General features: G+C 41.0%; 1 protein-coding gene across 5 annotated transcripts in view; it reads right to left on the reverse strand.

Annotated features, from left to right (window-relative positions):
* Positions 1-17,869, reverse strand: part of LOC122576604 (polypyrimidine tract-binding protein 2) — a 417,022-nt gene that overhangs the window by 223,339 nt on the left and 175,814 nt on the right. For 2 of the 5 annotated variants that reach the window (XM_043747179.1, XM_043747176.1), the window contains exon 2: positions 3,535-3,586. The exons of the other annotated variants lie outside the window; for them this stretch is intronic. The gene's annotated coding sequence lies outside the window, so the exon portion shown is untranslated. The remainder of the gene's footprint in view (positions 1-3,534; positions 3,587-17,869) is intronic. 5 annotated transcript variants of the gene reach the window in all.

The raw sequence follows: 17,869 nt of genomic DNA on the forward strand, positions 1-17,869 counted from the left end.
GTGTGATGTCGCGTTGGCTTTCGAAGAGCTGGTTCGTTGCCGCGGTTCGGACCGACCTGCACGGGGTGTTCCAGAGAAAGAGAGAAGGAGAGAAGTGTGTGTGGGAGTGTGTGTGTGAGGCGGTGTGTGTGTACGTGAGAGAGTAACTCGGAGGCGGGAACGATTAAAGAGCGTCCTACTCGATCGCCTAGCTTGACACAACTGAGAGCAGCGTCTCTCTCGCGGCGCCCGCGTAGGCCTCCACCGCCACCGTCGCCGCGGCCGGGTCGTGTCGCCGCGTATACGCGGCTTTCAAACGCTGTCCCCCGCTCCGAGCGCCCCGACGCGCCTGGCGTCGCCAATAGCGAGCGAGCGACCGCCGAGCGCAGGCGAACTTGCACGAAACGACTCGAGTGTGCGCGCCAGCGCGCATTCGTGCCTCTCCGTGCCTCTACGCCGCCTACACGATCGCACATACGCTTCCCCCACCACTAACACTCGTCCCTACCACCGAGCGACGATTGAGCTCGGCCGAGAGAGCAACGGTGTGGGTCTTTACTAACCCTGTTTCGCCCGCTTTCGTCTCTTTTTCTTCGAGTCGCGTGTCTATCTCTCTCCCCTTCTCGCTCCTGATCGACCGACTGCGTGCTGCTCCGAGGGACTCTGCGAGTAAGTAGATTCTCGCTGGCCAGGTTAGACCGATTCCATCTTCGCGGGGCAACGTGGCTGCTTTGGTGACTGATCTTTCGCTTTTATAGGCTTTTCTCTACTGCTTGTGCGGCGTTTTCGTGATAGGTGGGGAGAGGCTGAATGGTGAATTGTGGTAGACAGGTGGAGGGAACGTGTGATTTTCCGCATTGTTGCACGGTTGTGATGTGTTACAGTGGTTTTACATTAATGGGCTTGGTAGAATTAGGACTCGTATTAGGTTGATTTATGGAGTAGAGGTGGCAATATCGATGTATCGAATGGTTACGGCGGTCTATGTTTCATACGCTTAATGGATTCCATTTGATCGAGTAATAAGTTTCTTCGATTCTCGGCGAGGTTTGCGTCTTGAGCGATGTTGAAAAATTTTGTTTACGCAGTACAGATTGCTCGAGTTTCGAGTGGCTCGCCGAGCTTGATTTCCTAACGTTTCGGTGAAACGAGAACTACGAACGACTCGTGTGTAACTTCTAGGTTTCGCGGACAGTTCGTTTCCAACATACATTTCTTAAACGGAATTATCGGAGGAAAATATTGTCTCGAAATAGAACTCGAATAAAGAATAAAATAGAACTGGAATTTACGAAATTGTCAGTTGGACTGACAAACGAGAAAATGGAGCAAACGATGAATCTTTATCGAGGACTTGCAGAAAAAAATGTACAAAGAAACCAGGAAACTTGTCTTAATGGATACGATTAAAATTGACGTTATCGAGTCGAGTTCGTAATAGTTGGCAGTATCGTTAGAAACAAATAGTCTCGTCGGTAATCCTCAATCCACGAAGAAAATAAGATACCATAAACTAACATACGGCAACTTCAATTTCACCGATATAGTTAGTCGATATTTCTTTCGAAATTTGTAGATTCAATTTTCTCTTCCGCTCGCGTTATCGAGTTTCTTCGAGTTGGAGTCGTTCTTTAACTTGCTATCCTGTTCCTTCAATCTTTCTTAATCTCCATGGATTTTTCTTTAATTTCTATCTCAACGCGTTTCCCTCTCTCAATGGTAGTAGAGGAACCAAGAATTCACGATCGCAAACAAAAACCTCGATCAACCAGCTTGAAAAGAACAAAAAGTGCACCCTTCTTAAAGAAAACGTCCAGAAATTAAAAAAAAAAAAAGATAGAAAAAGGGGAGAGGGAAAGAGAGAAAGAGAAAAGAGAGAGAAATAGAAAATTGGAAAAATCAGAAAACAAGGTTCGTAAAATTCGCTCTCGAACAAATAAAACACGTTCCTCGAATTGTTTGCCAACGGCGAAGATTACGATCATTGAGGCAAGTAAGGGATGAAAAGCGGAAGAAAATGGGGGAAGGAATCGAAATTCGAAGGCGTGATCAGACAGTGGTCCTCGAGGGAAAAAACGACGGGAAATTGGTGGCGACCACGAGCACCATCGATGGGTTCTTCGGAGCTCTGATTGTTCAGAAACGAGCGGCGTCGATCAGGATCGACTGCGCAACGAACCGATTCACTCTCGACGGACTCGAGAATGCTCGAGCAATCGGCTCCCTCGAAAGTGGTAACCTGATTATCCGCACCGAACGAATAAATGAGGGAACGAAGTTCCGCGGTTTTGTGCAAGAGAAAGATTCTCGCTTCCCCGAATTGGGAAAAGCGCGTACGAGAACTTCTCTGGATGAAAGTGGCAAACAGTTGGAAGTCTTGTTTACGTTACATTAGTAATTCGTTTTGTATCGTTGACGCGATGTTATTATCTGTGTACTTGTATTAAGAATTAACGTATCGAAAAGCGAAAGAAGAAAAGAACGAAATTTAAATATCCCGCTAATCTCTCTGGAGAAAATTTCAGGACCAACACCGAGGAGTCTGCTAATCCCTCAGACACGAATATTTCCGTAGACCAGGGTGTGGGGAGATGGTAGAGGAGGGTATCGTTAATTAAACGCGACCGCGGTTCCATAAGGTGAGACGAAGGTTAAACAAGAGGAAGAACGGAACTGACTTCGCGTCTGACGCGCTAATACTCGTTCGGCCAAGTGGCTTCGTTAATTACTGTCAAATCGAGAAGTGGCAAATGAAATAATTACAAGGCGTCGCGGCTCTTCCAGATCACGGCCATCTTTAATTAACGAGGCACCGGTGCTGTTCGCGTTTTCAACATTGTTATTTTTCTTCTCTTTTTTTCCTTTTTCTTTTTTTTGTACGTCTTTAACTTTGAAGAAATCGGGTTTCTTTAACATTGGGGCAAGCTGCTATTCCCTAGTCACTGGATAATCACGGTTTCTCTATAACATTCGTGAGATCTCCCACGATTTTAAGATCATTAAAGGATTATTTACGAGTTTCTTTACAATATTCTATAACACACCCTATAAAATTCATCTTTCCATCAAAAGTATCAACAACCTCGGTAACTATGGCTCAGAAGAAACGCTTCGTTTCCTAAAGCTTTCGAATAAAATCTCCAGATCTTTTCGCTAAATTAATATTAAATTAATACCTTAATTTCACCTCTAAATTTTGTAAATTTTCCCGGTTTTCTCAGGCATATTCAACAAAATCCTCAAAATTGGCACAAAAATACAGAGAGATTTGTCTTCAATTTCTCAAAGTATAAAGTCTAAGTAAAGTCCCTGAATCGGTACTCTAAGGAAACGTTATTCGTAACCGTTTCGCTCAAAGATTTACCTAATTACATCTCGCAACCGGGTTTTGTACAGCGAAAGGTGTCTTAAAATATTAATTGAAAGAGACACGTAACGAAGCTTTCGTAGTAATACGGGCTACGCAACAAGCAGATAAATTTTCTTTGATCCTTTTTTTTTTTTTTTTTAATTACGGCGGTGGGGTGTAGTAAAAGAAAAATTTAATTAACTTACCGAGCTGCTCGCGTGCCAAAGGAAACGGAGCCAAAGAAGCCAGATATCTTACCTGCAACAGAAATTAATATACTTTCTTAATTTAGTAAGACACCTCGACGAAAGCTGCGTGCAATCGCAGGAACATACAGCGTGAATACAGCCGTCAAGCGAACTGACTAATTTTTTAAAAAATATTATAATACACGTACAATGCGATCGGTAGACTGTGGATTTTTATGCAATCGTGAGAAATTTAAAGATATAAAGGCGCATAGAATGCACATGACGTACGCAAAAACGTATAAAATATTCAAAGTATACTCTTTATAACGCTTAATTTCTGCCTAGGTCCTACTCCTTCTACCGTATTCACGAAAATATGAATTTGCATAAAAATCCGCGGACCAGTGGTCGGTAATAATATAAGAACGTAATACGTTACAAAAGATTGTCAATCCTTATACGAGTACGTGGTGCAAAATATAATATGACAAGATCTAACATTTCACAAAAATTCATCCAACAGCCAGGAGAAATAATTAAAAATACTGAAAAATTGCTGCATTCATATACGGTAATTCGGTGTGTTTCCATCCAGAAAAAAAAGAACAGACATTTCAAGCCATAAAATGAAATCCTTTAGCTCGTATATCACGTATTCAGCTCTGTACAGGGGAGGAAGCTTATCAAAAAAACTTTACCAAGTCTTCCTACGTCATTAGCGCACATTTGGGTATATACGTGTATAAAATTACAAGACACTGTAAAAGTATTTCTCTACATGAGAATATCAAACCTTGGTGCAGCACGGTAGCTTGATTTTTTAAAATGTTTCCCTTCGTTTTGGCGAAGATTTAACGAGGAAATTAACCATCTGTGGTTTAGCTGCGCAAATGATTATTTTGTGAAATATTTCTGTCCAAATATTTACCAGATTACCGAAGTCGCTGGTTAAGACACCAGGTGAAGGAAAAACATGTACCTCGGTAAATTAAAAATCAGAAATTAGGTTCCTCCTAGGAAAATCACAATTTATTATATTTCTTCGAATGGTGCAATTTTGCGTTGAAAAAATGTTCACAAGACGATTTACAATTTCCCCGAACTTGAGCTGACGTACTACTGAATCAATCTCTTTGTTTACGTTCAAAGAAGAAACTCACTCGCGACATCGAATGTTCGTAAATGATAACGATCGATTTTACGTCGACAGGATTGATCGCAGGGTCTACGTTGATTGCATATTTCTTGCTCCACTCGCCGTGTATCATAAGCCCTTAATGTATCGCATCCCCTTTCCTTTTTCACACGCCATATATATGGATGGATGAGAAGTCTAGTCCTGGTACGATTTTTGGAAAATTTCACACTTCGCCGTCTACTTCGTATGTAATTTCGCAATATTTTCCTTTCGACAGTGAGATTTCTGAAAGGCACCAAATCCGGATCTAATTCCAGCTCACACACGGGTTAAGTGCGAACGAAATCGCGAGTCGATCGTTAATCCCGGCGCGCGGCAACGACTTAATACGTTGGGCAAACCGTTTCGTGCACGGCGTCAGCCGTTGAGAACCGAGCCTAAGTCCCCGGGAAATTACTCCGGGCGGGGCTAAGCAGTATGCAGATCGCGAAATCGCGACATACGTCGGGGATTAGCTCGGTGGAGACTGCTAGCTAAAGAGGATCCGCAAAATCGGCAGATCGAAATGTCCCTAGGAATCCTATTTAACTTACTCCGCGGCGAGACGACCCCGCCCTTCGCTATAATTTGTGTAATCGCACCGTTCGCGGCGCACAGCCCACAGGATTTTCACTCCCGTGATAGATTCGTCCTTGGAACGGGAGACTTTCGGGCTGGGTCACGTTTCTCCGGGATTTCCAGCGTCTTCTGGGAAAATTCGTTCGTCGTGAGAAATTCGTTTACTCGCGTTGCGTCGATATAGCTTGATTTCGAGGATTAGAAACGACTTTCGAGGATTAGGTCCGCAGAGAAAGAGAGAGAGAGAGAGAGAGAGGGAGAAAACATCATTTTTGATATTTTATAACTTTATTCTAGGGGATTTTTATACTCTTCCAACGAGACTTTCGACCGTGGAAGATGGATGGCAGCTGCGTTAATGTGATTCGTTTTTCAGTTTTGTAACATCACTCTGGAGAATTTTTCGACTTTGCCGGAGTTCTAGTTCTAATCGTAAGAAATTCTCTAACTTTGAAACGTTTCTGAACCTGTTCGCCGACCGATTTAGAAGAGGATCAAACCTCTTAGATACTTGGACGTTGAACGAAATATTTGGACGAATGATCTGCCATTTTTATCGATGTTTGTTTCGACGCGTTTTTAAAGCACCGTTTGGTCCATGGCACGACATCAATCATCCTTCGTAATTTAACACGTGGAACAATCGACAGCTGCGACCGTAAATGGATTTACCGGCACGTATGTACGGATGACCGCAATAATGATTCGTTCAAACAGAATTATGCACGACCGATGCCACGATAACGACGCCGCTAAACATGGACAAATCGCTGTTACACAATTCCAAGCCGGTGACTGGCGTCCCCCGGAACCAACCATCGGCAAAATCGATCGAAACAGAGATTGGCTATCGTCTTTCTTAACGTTCTCGGTATTCGATACTCTATTGTTAGCTTTCAGATAGATTATAGCGGTGTGCTGTGACGGTAGTCAAGGAAAAGAAAAAAAATTTCCTTCGCTTTTCAAAGAGACCAAAGGAAGATTACTTTCAACCACCTAACATTCTATTGCAGTAAGGCATCGTTTTATAATATACGCGTATGACATTACAAGACACTGTAAAAGTATTTTCCCTGCATGAGAATATCAAACCTTGACGCAGCACGGTAGCTTGATCTCTTTAAATCTATAGCTACGTAAATTATTTTATTTTATGAAACGAAGAAATTACGTCTAAATAATTGCCAGGGTCGCTGGTTTAAGACGATATAACAAATTGAATTATTAAAGAATCCAATACCGGTTGGAGGAAAAAACATATACTTTGGCAAATGAAAAATCAGAAACTAGACTCTTCCTAAGAAAATCACAATTTATTACAGTTTAACACAGGACCAGGGTTATTCATCATCGATAACATACTATACAAGCTCGTAGAAAAAATAAGATCTAGTTACGAACACGTATTTCTTCAAATGGTGCAATTTCACGCTAAGAAAATTTTCAGATTTAATCGGATGCAAGAGTCTTATATTCGCCTTAACGTTCATCTACGATAGCGTTTCACGATCTTCACGCAGATTACAGCGACACATGCGACGCATGCGACGCGAGATTTTCACGGTCCGTAAAAGTGAAAAGAGGAAGGGAAAACATCCATCGACCGGTCTCACGCAACGAAGCTGTCGTCCTTCGTTCGCATACGATCTAACGCGATTTTTATCGACGGCAGCATGGTGGTCACGCGACGCGCGGCAAACTCGAATTCCGGATGAAAGACCAAGGGAACCGCAACCAGCGAGAAAGTTTCGCGGAAACGCGATAAAAACGAGACTCGGTTTACGATGATGGATGATCAAGGTGGGAGGGTTTAGATCTTACTTTCTTTCCACGTCGTTTATTCGTCTTGTTGGTGGACGACAGCGCTTCATAACGATGACGAAAGTATTTGCACACTCGTGGACACTTTTCGTGAATACGTCATGCGTGTTAGGTATAAGAACCGTTTCGAAATTTCATCAAATTTCGCGACTATTAGGTACATAGAGGTATATACGGGGAAATGAAACGTTAAATTACGAAAGAAAAGACACAAGAGAGAAGATTACTTGTACACCGATCACTCGAAAAGTTGATAAAACGTACGAGCAGTGCTCAAAATTGCTTCAAGTTTATGAAAGTGCGTAAAAATATTTGAAATCAAAATATCATCGTTTACTCGTCCAATACGAATATTGGCGAGGCAAGTGTTAACAAAGTTGTAATTACTACACAATTAATATAAGAGTAGTATTTTATAATTAGCACAACGTGTTATAGTTTCAGTTAAATAGTTGAATTTCACCACATCGATCAAACGTTAGTTCGAAATTTAACTAGATGGTAACGAATCAGAAAGGGAAGACTAGAAAATTCCATTAACAATAACGTTTTAATACGTATCGCTGAAACTAATTCGGAACAGCAAGAGAAACAGCGTTTCAAACGAAGTTAATCCATTCTACCATTATTCGCCTGCTGCGTGCCGTTTAAATTGACAAGTTCCTAATTCACCTAGGACTGCGACGTATATATACGATATCTCTGTTATAAATTAATATATTACAGAGTCGGGTTTGTGTTTTGGATGAGATGGGAATAACTTCAATCTTCGTGTGATTGTTGGTTTATTGTTCACGAGTTCCATTATTATATATTATTGCGCCTCGCGTATCCTTACCTGCATTTACATTTCTTGGATTTCTATGATAATTAACAGACTGTAGATTTCTATGACGATTAACAGAGGGCGGGTTTCTATGGATCTACGGGAAATTAAAAATTACAAAATACGCAAGATGCACATAATACGCAAAGGCATTCAGAATATCGAAAGTGTAGTAATTATCATGATATTCGATAGACGAAATAACGAGGAAGCTTGTGTCGAGCGATACTTTTCGGAATGGCGAAACGGCGATGGATAATTACATACATCAGGATTGGATTTCCGAATCCCATGACATTGGCCATATCCGAGAAACCATACAACTGTCATAAAGTGACTGTAACAGCCAGCAGTTGGGCTTACTGTTGAGTTACTGTTGGGCTACTTTTACGTTAGGAATATTAGACCAAGGTTTTAGGAAAATTCCAATACTTTTTGACGTACGAAGACCTAAATTCAAATTCGTCTTTGGCGGCAGTCGGCGAAGCCTCTGGCAACAATTTCTTAAACTATTAACTGAACTTATTAAACTATTAAAATTTTCGCACTTTTCACCTCCTATATCCCAGGAACAAATTGCCTGCTCAACTGGGAAATTCGTGGTAATTCGTGTCTCATCGTAAGATGTCTTCTACGTCGCTTTTTCTTACTTTTACTTACATTCTGTTCGTTTAATTGGACTTATAAAAATATAAATCCGCATAAAAATTCACGATCTACTAACAACGATTGGTCAAAACGGTCACGTACAATGCTCGTAATATGTTCGTAAGGATATTTCTCAAGTAAAAAAAAAAGAGAAAAAACTTTTCCATACGAACCATTACGTTACTCGCATCGTTTATCATTCCAGCTCGTTGATTTCACAAAGATCCAACGAGATATTTACTAATCGAGAAGGCGAACTCATTTCCCTGAATTTTGGTTACATCTAGCCAGTTAGGCTGCGAAGGGTAATAGGACTTGATGCATGGCTCCCTGGATGCCGGTCCCCTGGATCTACCGCCATTCGTCCTGCCGCCGCGTCTTTCCCCCTTCTCGGGCTCTTTATTTATTTAAAGCTCGTCACCGGGTCCGCGTGTCCCCAAGGAACCCGAATGCTCGAGCGTATTCCAGAGTTCGACGGTCGATCAGGACGATCCCTCTCGTTCCAGCCAATTCTCTGTAGACCGATCGCCACTTGGACGTCGTCTGCGGCCACCGGAGGCTGAATATCGAGGATTTTTCGGCCACGGCCGATTGCCTTCTCTCCTCAGAATATTCTATTCCTTCTTTTGTACGTTATATAGAACACTCTTGAAATTTTGATGTTTCCATATCAGAGAACATGCTCGAAACTTTTCTACATCAGAGAATATTCTTGGAATATTTTTTTCCTTTCTACAGATATTACAGAATTTCTTATATTCTCCGAGTTCTTAATTTCTTACTTGCTTCTTAAGTGTTTCAAATATATTCGATAGTCTTCGAACTCTGACACTGACACTTTGACATCCACGTCAGGTATTTTGTTTAAAGCGAAATATGATAGAGAAGATTCGACGCGTTCGAATTGTAAGCCTTGTAACCACTTGTCAAGAATTGCCTAAACCGAAGGAAGCTAGAAAAGTGGAGGGAAGCAGGGGCAAAAGCTGAGAGTGCAATCTACGAAAGAAGAGTTACAGCACAACGGAGGATCCATAACAAGAAGGAAAATTCATGGTGAACCGGTATCGAAACGAAAATCCCTTTCTTCCACGACCTTTCCGCTAGTCCGAGGGATTAGCGAGAGGATCGGGAACTGGTGATTTGTAGACGACGGGCAAATAGATTTCTGGCAAGTAGAATTTCGTCGACAAAAAAGAACCTGTTTGCATGGTTTCGCTTCACGTAGTTCAATACGACACAATTTATTCATCTACTTGTTCGTATACGAGAGTGACAGGTAGTCGCCGGATACGGATGCTAAGAAAAATAAAAGTGTCGCGAAATATAGATGAAAAAGAATAGCTACGCGGTTAATTTAGAATAAAGATAACGCCTCGTAGACCACTCGCTTGAACGATACGTCGCCGATGGAGAAGAGATCTACGCGGTCCGAGAAGGAAATTTGCTCGACGGGAAATATCAGAGACTTAGGATATCCAGATGGAAATACGCAGACTTGTGAGCGTGACATTGGAATACGTTAGTGGCGCATTAAAATTGATCGATGCAAGAATATGCGAACCTTGTATGCAGCAAACACGAATCACCGATCAGTCTACGCTCCACCAGAGACCTTGGATCGACTAACGACGTTATTGGTCAATAATAGCGATGCTCACAGGGCAGTGTGGACGACTGCGTGCAGAAATTGAACGTTGAATTATCTCAAGAAGCATCGCGTGTTTCATAAGGTAAGGGGACCAGATGGATGATGGGTATTCCAAATGGAGCCTGACTAACGACCAGTATAATAATCTAATCGTCGAAGACTGGGTGAAATCAGAGGAACAACGTACAACGAATCCTAAGGTTCTCGAGGATGCGTTTCCGATACCTTCAAAGCGAAGAGATGCGATTACAGAGTCCAAGACGACGAATGACTGGAAATGAATAACTAATAATAATTTTTTACCAATTCACTCCAATACTTTGTGCATGGAACGAGAACGAGAACAATCTATCTACGTAGAAAAACAATATGCATCTCTAATTGAAAAAATCATGCGATTGTTGATCGAATATACACCATTGCACGGTAAAAGGAAAAGAATCACGTTCCTACGTACGTAGTACCGTTCCAATCATTCGTCTCTCTTCTTTTGACATTTTTCTCTGTCTACGCTGGTAACGACGATGTTACAACCCGAGACAATTGCTCGTGATCTATTTCGTATATGTAATATATACCGTATATATTGTAAAAGGATTATTAAATGTACGACATTGTCGAATATGATAAGTAGGTGATATCGGTAAAAAATTACTTATAAGCAAAGAAGAGCAGTAAGAAATTATATCTTGTTCATCTTACTAAAGACATGTTCTTCGTGCTCCAAATTAAAATACAAATACCCTTCCTCGACAGCCCAACTTCTAAGCTAGAAAGCTCTACCAAATCGCTAAAATTCTTCAAGTAATAGAATTTCACAAACAAAATGCAAATGGAAATTAAGACGTTCTTAAATCAGCGATTTAAAAGCGCAATTTAAAGTCGAGCAGGTGCGTGCTATCTCTTTCGGCGAAGATCGAGAATTTCGAAATAGACGGGGAGCAACGTTGAACATCGGATTAAAGTAAAACGTCGGAGGAACAACTGGAGAACCGAGTGACCAAATAAACCGTGGGCCGAGATTAATGGAGCAGGGGAAATGTGGCAGTTTGCTTAATTTTCGCCGGGTTAAGGAACGCGAAATCGAATGGTAACCTGTCGGAGACTTGCTGGAAACGAGGAAGAAGAATCGATTAGGGGGTTGAATGTCCCTCGTTGCTTCGGGTAATCGAAATTGATACGTTTCCTGTAATTCGGTGACGTTTTCCACGTTTGATTACTTTCGATGGGAAAATATCGGATTTTTGTATTTTGTGGTTTAGACGATATTACAACGCCTGCGTATTTCTTGATAGCAAAATATCGAATTTCTATTCGTACTATACAGTCTTCGGTATTTCAATCTGGCTATCTCTTATGGGAAACTACTAAATTTTTGTTAGTGCTGTGTCTGAATATTTCGGTGTCTGGCTATTTTCGATAGGAAATTAGTGAATTTCCATATTTTTGGAAAGCAACGAACGAGAATATTTAACTTTTCCCTTTATGCTCTAATTTTTCCTTAAACTACAAATTTAATTGCAAAGTTAACCACCGTGAGAAGGCAAAAAGAACTATATTTGTGACTGTCGAGAGCAAAGTTCCTTTTTCTACAGTAGATGAAGGAAGAAATCGAGGGGGAGAGATTTCTTTCGTGATCGAAGGCTGGAGCCGATAAACCGGAAGCCGATTAAATTTATAGACCAAGAAGAAAGGTCCTTTGTCGTTTCTTGTGAATTTCGTATTACAATAGAGGATTAAAGTGTGCGACGGACAGGCTCATTGTATCTTGCTTCCAGATTTCATTTTCGAAAATCGATTCGACCAGAATGTGCCCACTATTTTCACTCCATTTTTCATTTACCTTTATCGAATTAATTTTTCTCATATTCCTTTCAAATTTTCTACACACGAATACTTCCATAAATATTCATTTGTTCGTTTAACATCTATTTCATTAATTTCTGTGCTACTATTTCCGATTCTTTATGAGTACAGATGTTCAAAGAAATATTTACAGACGATATCGTTCATTGAAAAAGTTTGAGAAAACATTGAGAAATTAGTGAAAAGAATGAAAGTGGAAACAGGCAAGCACAAGCTTGATACATCAATCAAACGTTTTAATCTAGTTAAATTATACAGTATATTTACAGTTTCTGTTTCTTCTTTAAATAATATTTTGATTTAGGACTTTTTCAAGCGTATATGCATGTGGTAAGTTTTATTCAAATAATCTTGCACAATAATTTATATTTATATTTATAATATTTATAATATTATTAAATTGAGATATTAGTAAATTTAAATTGTACGATTTAGAGATTTATCAATTTTGATAATTCATAAAACAGTCATGCATGGCATGGATCTTTTGAAACTTGTGAGAAGGGATTAGTTCAAAGCATAGGTACCTTTCTCCGTTACTTTCTCTTTCTATACACCTTTCCTCTCTTTTTAATTTCATCGGACGACGGCGAACAATTCGGACAGAGCAGCTGTATAATTGTCGGTAATTCGATTCTCTAACACAGTGTAAAAGCAAAAACTGTCGCGTTCGTTGCGCAGTCTGTCGCGCTTGTGCTTAATTGAGTACGCTAATTAAGGATGCGATTGAGCGATACCTCACACCCTCCAGCCACCCCGTCACACACGCTTGTCGACACACTTGTGTCCTGCTCTTGTCGAAAGCCTGCGCACGCGATTTCGCTGCTCTCGCGTCCAACCGGAGACAAAACGAGCAATTTAATAACTGTTTAACCCCTTATTGTCCGATTGGTCGAATTTTCAATGTATCCACCATTAATGGAACGTCCCGTTTTCTGCTTCGCCACTGAAATAACAGCAAAAACGCCGCCTAAAAACCAACGCTTCGCGACTTTTTCTTCGACGATTGTTTCTTTCGACTACCGCCAAAATCTAAAAAAAATCGCGATTAAAACAGTCGCCTGGATAGGAAAGTGTATTAGAAGCGGAGCTTCGGGTGTCACGAGCGAAAGCGTGGCCTCGTTGGAGAAAGGCTTGACGCCAGAGCGCGCGCGGCCGCCAGGCTGATCAAATTTTCGGCGCGGTTGACGGGCAACATGGCGAACAAAGTTTGCTCAGCGCTGCAGCGTTAATTCGGTTTGCCCCGTGTTTTTCCACCGCGGAAAGACGTCCCGGGGCGATGTTGCTCTCCCGTCGTAGACACCGTGATAGGCGAATTTTAAAGCGCGCACCACACCCCTATCCCGTCACGCGAGCCTGATTCTCCCGTGGAAAAATTCAATTCCCGCGGCTCAATCCGCAGTTTAATATGAATTTCATAATCAACGCGCTTTAAGCACTCTCTCTCTCTTTCTCTCTCTCGTTTCTACCTAATAGTTGCATTATTATCAGTGCATCAGGATAATTGTTAATATGGATAATAAAGAGATTCCTTGAAGCTCGTCGTAAAAACCTATAAATTGTTGGTCCTATGCTCAAAAACCAATACAAAAGACGCAAAGAATATCAACTAACTGTTGATAATCACGCCGAGTGATTGAAACAAATTTGCAGTCTAAACCGGAAGATGTCCAGAGTCCCCTAGACTTCGGTAGATCTCGATATTATCAGGAAGGCGAATTCCAGAGGCTTTCGTTACGGTTCGACTCTTTACCACCGGTTGGAGAAAGAGGAAAACGCGACGATGCAATCGAAAGGGGATGTGTACGAAGCACGTGGCGCACTAAAATCGTACGAGGGATCCGTTTTCCATTTGCCAGCGGCGGGGCACCGCGATTTCGCCATTTTCCAAGATCGTACCCGGTAATGCCTATCGAACGAAGCACACTCCCGACCTCAAACCTTCTTATTATCGTTCATCGAATATACGCGGTCCTCTCTGCTACTTCCCTCCTTTTCCTACGACGGATTTTATACCTTTCTAAATACATACGAACAATTAAAAAATTGGATTTTGTTAATAGAATTCGGAGAATCGTTCTACTCGTTAAATACATCGCAGCGGACGCTGTACTTAACATATTCGAACTTGGATATTCGTTAAATTCGACGCAAATTTCAATGTTTTTTAAACTACAAAGTCTCATCTTGGGATAAGCTATCGTATCGGGTACTTTGGAAGATGTTGAGATATATAAAATATTCTACGCTGGAGCTACAAATACTTAGCACCTTCGCGATTAAAAAGGCACCAGTGAATGACTGATTGAAAGCAAAGGGGGAAATCCTTTAAAATATTATAAATCGTTGCGCGGAACAACTTTCGGTCAATACGAATACATTAAACTAAATGCTGGTTGGTGGATCTAATAAAACTTGAAAACTGTTTAAAGTCGAGCAACTTACTTAACCCACTAATTAATTATATCTTAAACGCTCCGGCGGAGCCATTAATCACTCTCTCCAGAGCAACTGAATCCATTATTTCCCACCTGCGCGCAGCCTTACCCGTGAAAAACTTTCGATCGAGACGTTTCCGAACATTCGCCGTAACGAGCCTGAAGGATACCATCCCCGTCTCTCTACAAATAATTATCCAGTCCAGTGATTCGATACGGTGATTTAAAAATTCATTTTTAATACAGCTTATATATATATATATATATCTTTCGCACGCTCCTCCAACTATACATTGTAATTTTTGAATACAGTCGATCGTCTTAAACCGTATACGTAACATGCCTACCGACCTGCAGCCTATAAAAAGATATTTAACCAGCGGTAACCACGAACCACAGTGTAGTAATCTTGTCGAGAGAAATAAAGAATATCAAATTATTTTCAATTTCGGATGTTGTTTCTATCCTGGGTTTTTAAGTTCTTTTGAATATTAATTTTTTCCGGTTATTCATATTTATTTTTAATATTAACGAAGAATTGCAGTTTTTCTGCACTTCCTACACCCATAAAGACAATCAAAACGATATAAAAATTGCACGAGAAAAACCCACCGACGAAAAGATTTTTTGGACTTTTATGGAAAAAGTTGCAGAGTGGTGTCTTGTTTTAGTCAAGAGTTGTAACCACCGATGCGTTTCGAGAAGTGGATACTTCAACCGTTTCTCTTTTTTTCGCCCGCCCAGGAGCTTGGTAAAAAAATCTGACACCGGAAATCAATGGCTTTCTACAAATACGCGATAGACGAAACAAACGAAAAATATTGCTTTTATTTATATTTATCGCTTTCCTCGACAGATTGAAATTCGTATAATTCGTTTGCAATTAACATACTACGATGTTTCGTAATATTGTCCGTAATAATACTCTCTTGAAGTGATAAAGAAAATGATCAAAAATCAAATAAAATATATAAGGTAGCAGTCATCCCAACCATAAGTCAAAATTCGAAACGAATTTACAGCTCGTTAATTCAGACGTCAAACAAAAACCAACACGCAGAAACTAAAAATGCACGGAGAGAAGGTTGTCGGGGAATTTTATGATTTTTCAGGGCGTACGCGTTGGGGGAATTTCGCGGCTTTCAACTGACCCAGTCGCCCCGCGAATTTCAATGGATTGGCGTCCCGATGTTTGCCCGTTTTCACCCCCCTCCGACTTGTACTCCCTTCTGTACACCATCCCTCAACTCGCACAAAAGCTCCGGCTGGGTTTCCATTAGTTTAATTACAGACAAGGTCGTCGTCGTCGTCGTCGTTGCCCGAAACACCGTTTCGAGGCTGTTCGAAGCGGCGGAAGTTAATTTCATGGAAAAGGTAAATCGCAAGACGTCCAACCAGACCTTCCAACAACTACGGAAAAATGCTAGCTTTGAAAATAGAACGATCGTCGCTTTGAAATACGACGATGCGAGTGCAAACCTCGTCATAAATTAATCTCATAAATTATCTCAGCGCGCAATATTATCGTTTAATTTCAGATTTTTTTTTTTACAAACGCGTATCTTCGTGTCCACGCATAAAGAAGCGGAACCTGAGCAAAAACTTGTTGATTTATCGAGTACTATAACGAGTACTATATTTTGGATATTCAGTATTATGAAATATTTGACACGGCGGAAGGAGTTTGAGATGTTTTGGGTATGTTTGGCTTCAGCGAGTCGAGCTTTTAACAGAGAAGAAGATGGGAAGGTGGATGGAGACGTGAAACCGGTGGACAAGAAGTTTGTATCTTTGGGGAATCGTGGTTGAATAGGTAAGGTTTGAAGGGATTAATACGACCAAGTTGGATATTTTGGGAAGATTTGGGAAGATTTGGGTTGATTTGCTTTTAAGAGTATCGAATTTGTGGATTAGAGAATTTTCAAGCTTGACGACAAAGTCTAAAAATTAACGTCGTCCGAAATCTAGACGAGTCTGATATTTCATTTTCCTGATAACTTTCTTTCGTAGCATTTTTTGAATTTCCAATAATTTTCAAATTTACGATTACCACTGATTTTATAAATCGTTGAAACGCCATCGCTATTAATTACGAATAAACGATCTGCCTTCTTATTGTTCAACATCGATCGTTCGTGACTGTAATTCATCGCTCACCTATTACCTCTCATTACCTGCTATTAATCACTCTTGATCACAGTCATTTGTTTCTAGTCATAATTCAGTATCACACCACTAGTGATTACTATAAAGACCTCCGTCGAACTGTATCGATCATCGATGATGAATATAAAGAGTTATTGACTGCTGTTATATCGTAGCGAATGGTACATTAACTGCCGTAGATAATTACGTACTACGATGCATCAAACGATGCAAACAGTTCTATACTTCAAACTTGATCGAATAACACACACTGCCCGAACGCAAGATATTATTATACATCCATCATAGCTTTTCAATCGGTAACATCAACTACAAAAAGGCAACTAATATTTACCTATAGTACTTTCGCATAATTACATTTCTATAAATCACGTCAAACCAGAGCAAACATCGTCGTTTCAATCCTCGTATATCGTTATTATTAACTGCAAAAGATGAAGTAGAAGTTGCGCAAAAATTTTCTATAAGCGTTATCCGATACGAAGAAGCCCGTATTATCTCAAACTACATCGAACAACGCTAATTATCGTCACACGAAACAACTGTAATTTTGTCATTAATTCTCATTAATTTAACGTTGCTTTCAACCACGGCAAACCGGTTAAAGGCCACCGAAAAGAATTTCCACGACAAACTAAATCAAACAACGGCGGTTGTCGCGAGCACAGGAAGCTCGATGATCGGCGACGTCGCGTTGCGAGGCAGCGAATCAAAGGCTGGCATCGAAATGCCCCGAGTTCAGGGCACAGAAAGCGGGGGAGGGCCGTTCCACGACGAAACGTTCGTTCCATTGAAATATGCACACGCTCCCGCAGCGAACGCGCGCTGAATACTCGGTCGAAGATCTTGCAAAATGCACGCTAACTTCCAGGCAAACGGGCTCTCGATTTCCAACGAGGGCGCATCGTGTCCCGACCACGGTTATCTCGAATCGGTTCTTTGTTGCGACCACCCTCCTTTTCCATCCGTTTTGCCGCTGCACCGTGCGAATCAACTAAATTAGAACCGAACCGCGCTACTGGCGACCAATGTCGTTCCACGCCGCCCTCAGCGACGCTGTCTAATGCTATTAGGGGCGAGTTTCACCAGTTTCGAAATTGTGTAACGGTAAGTGTGTACACTGTACGGTGGCTACAAAAAGGAATTGAACACGATTGAATTTATTTCATAGTTGGACTACG

Source organism: Bombus pyrosoma, linkage group LG16 (genome assembly GCF_014825855.1).
Source record: "Bombus pyrosoma isolate SC7728 linkage group LG16, ASM1482585v1, whole genome shotgun sequence".
NCBI classification, from domain to species: Eukaryota; Metazoa; Arthropoda; class Insecta; order Hymenoptera; family Apidae; genus Bombus; species Bombus pyrosoma.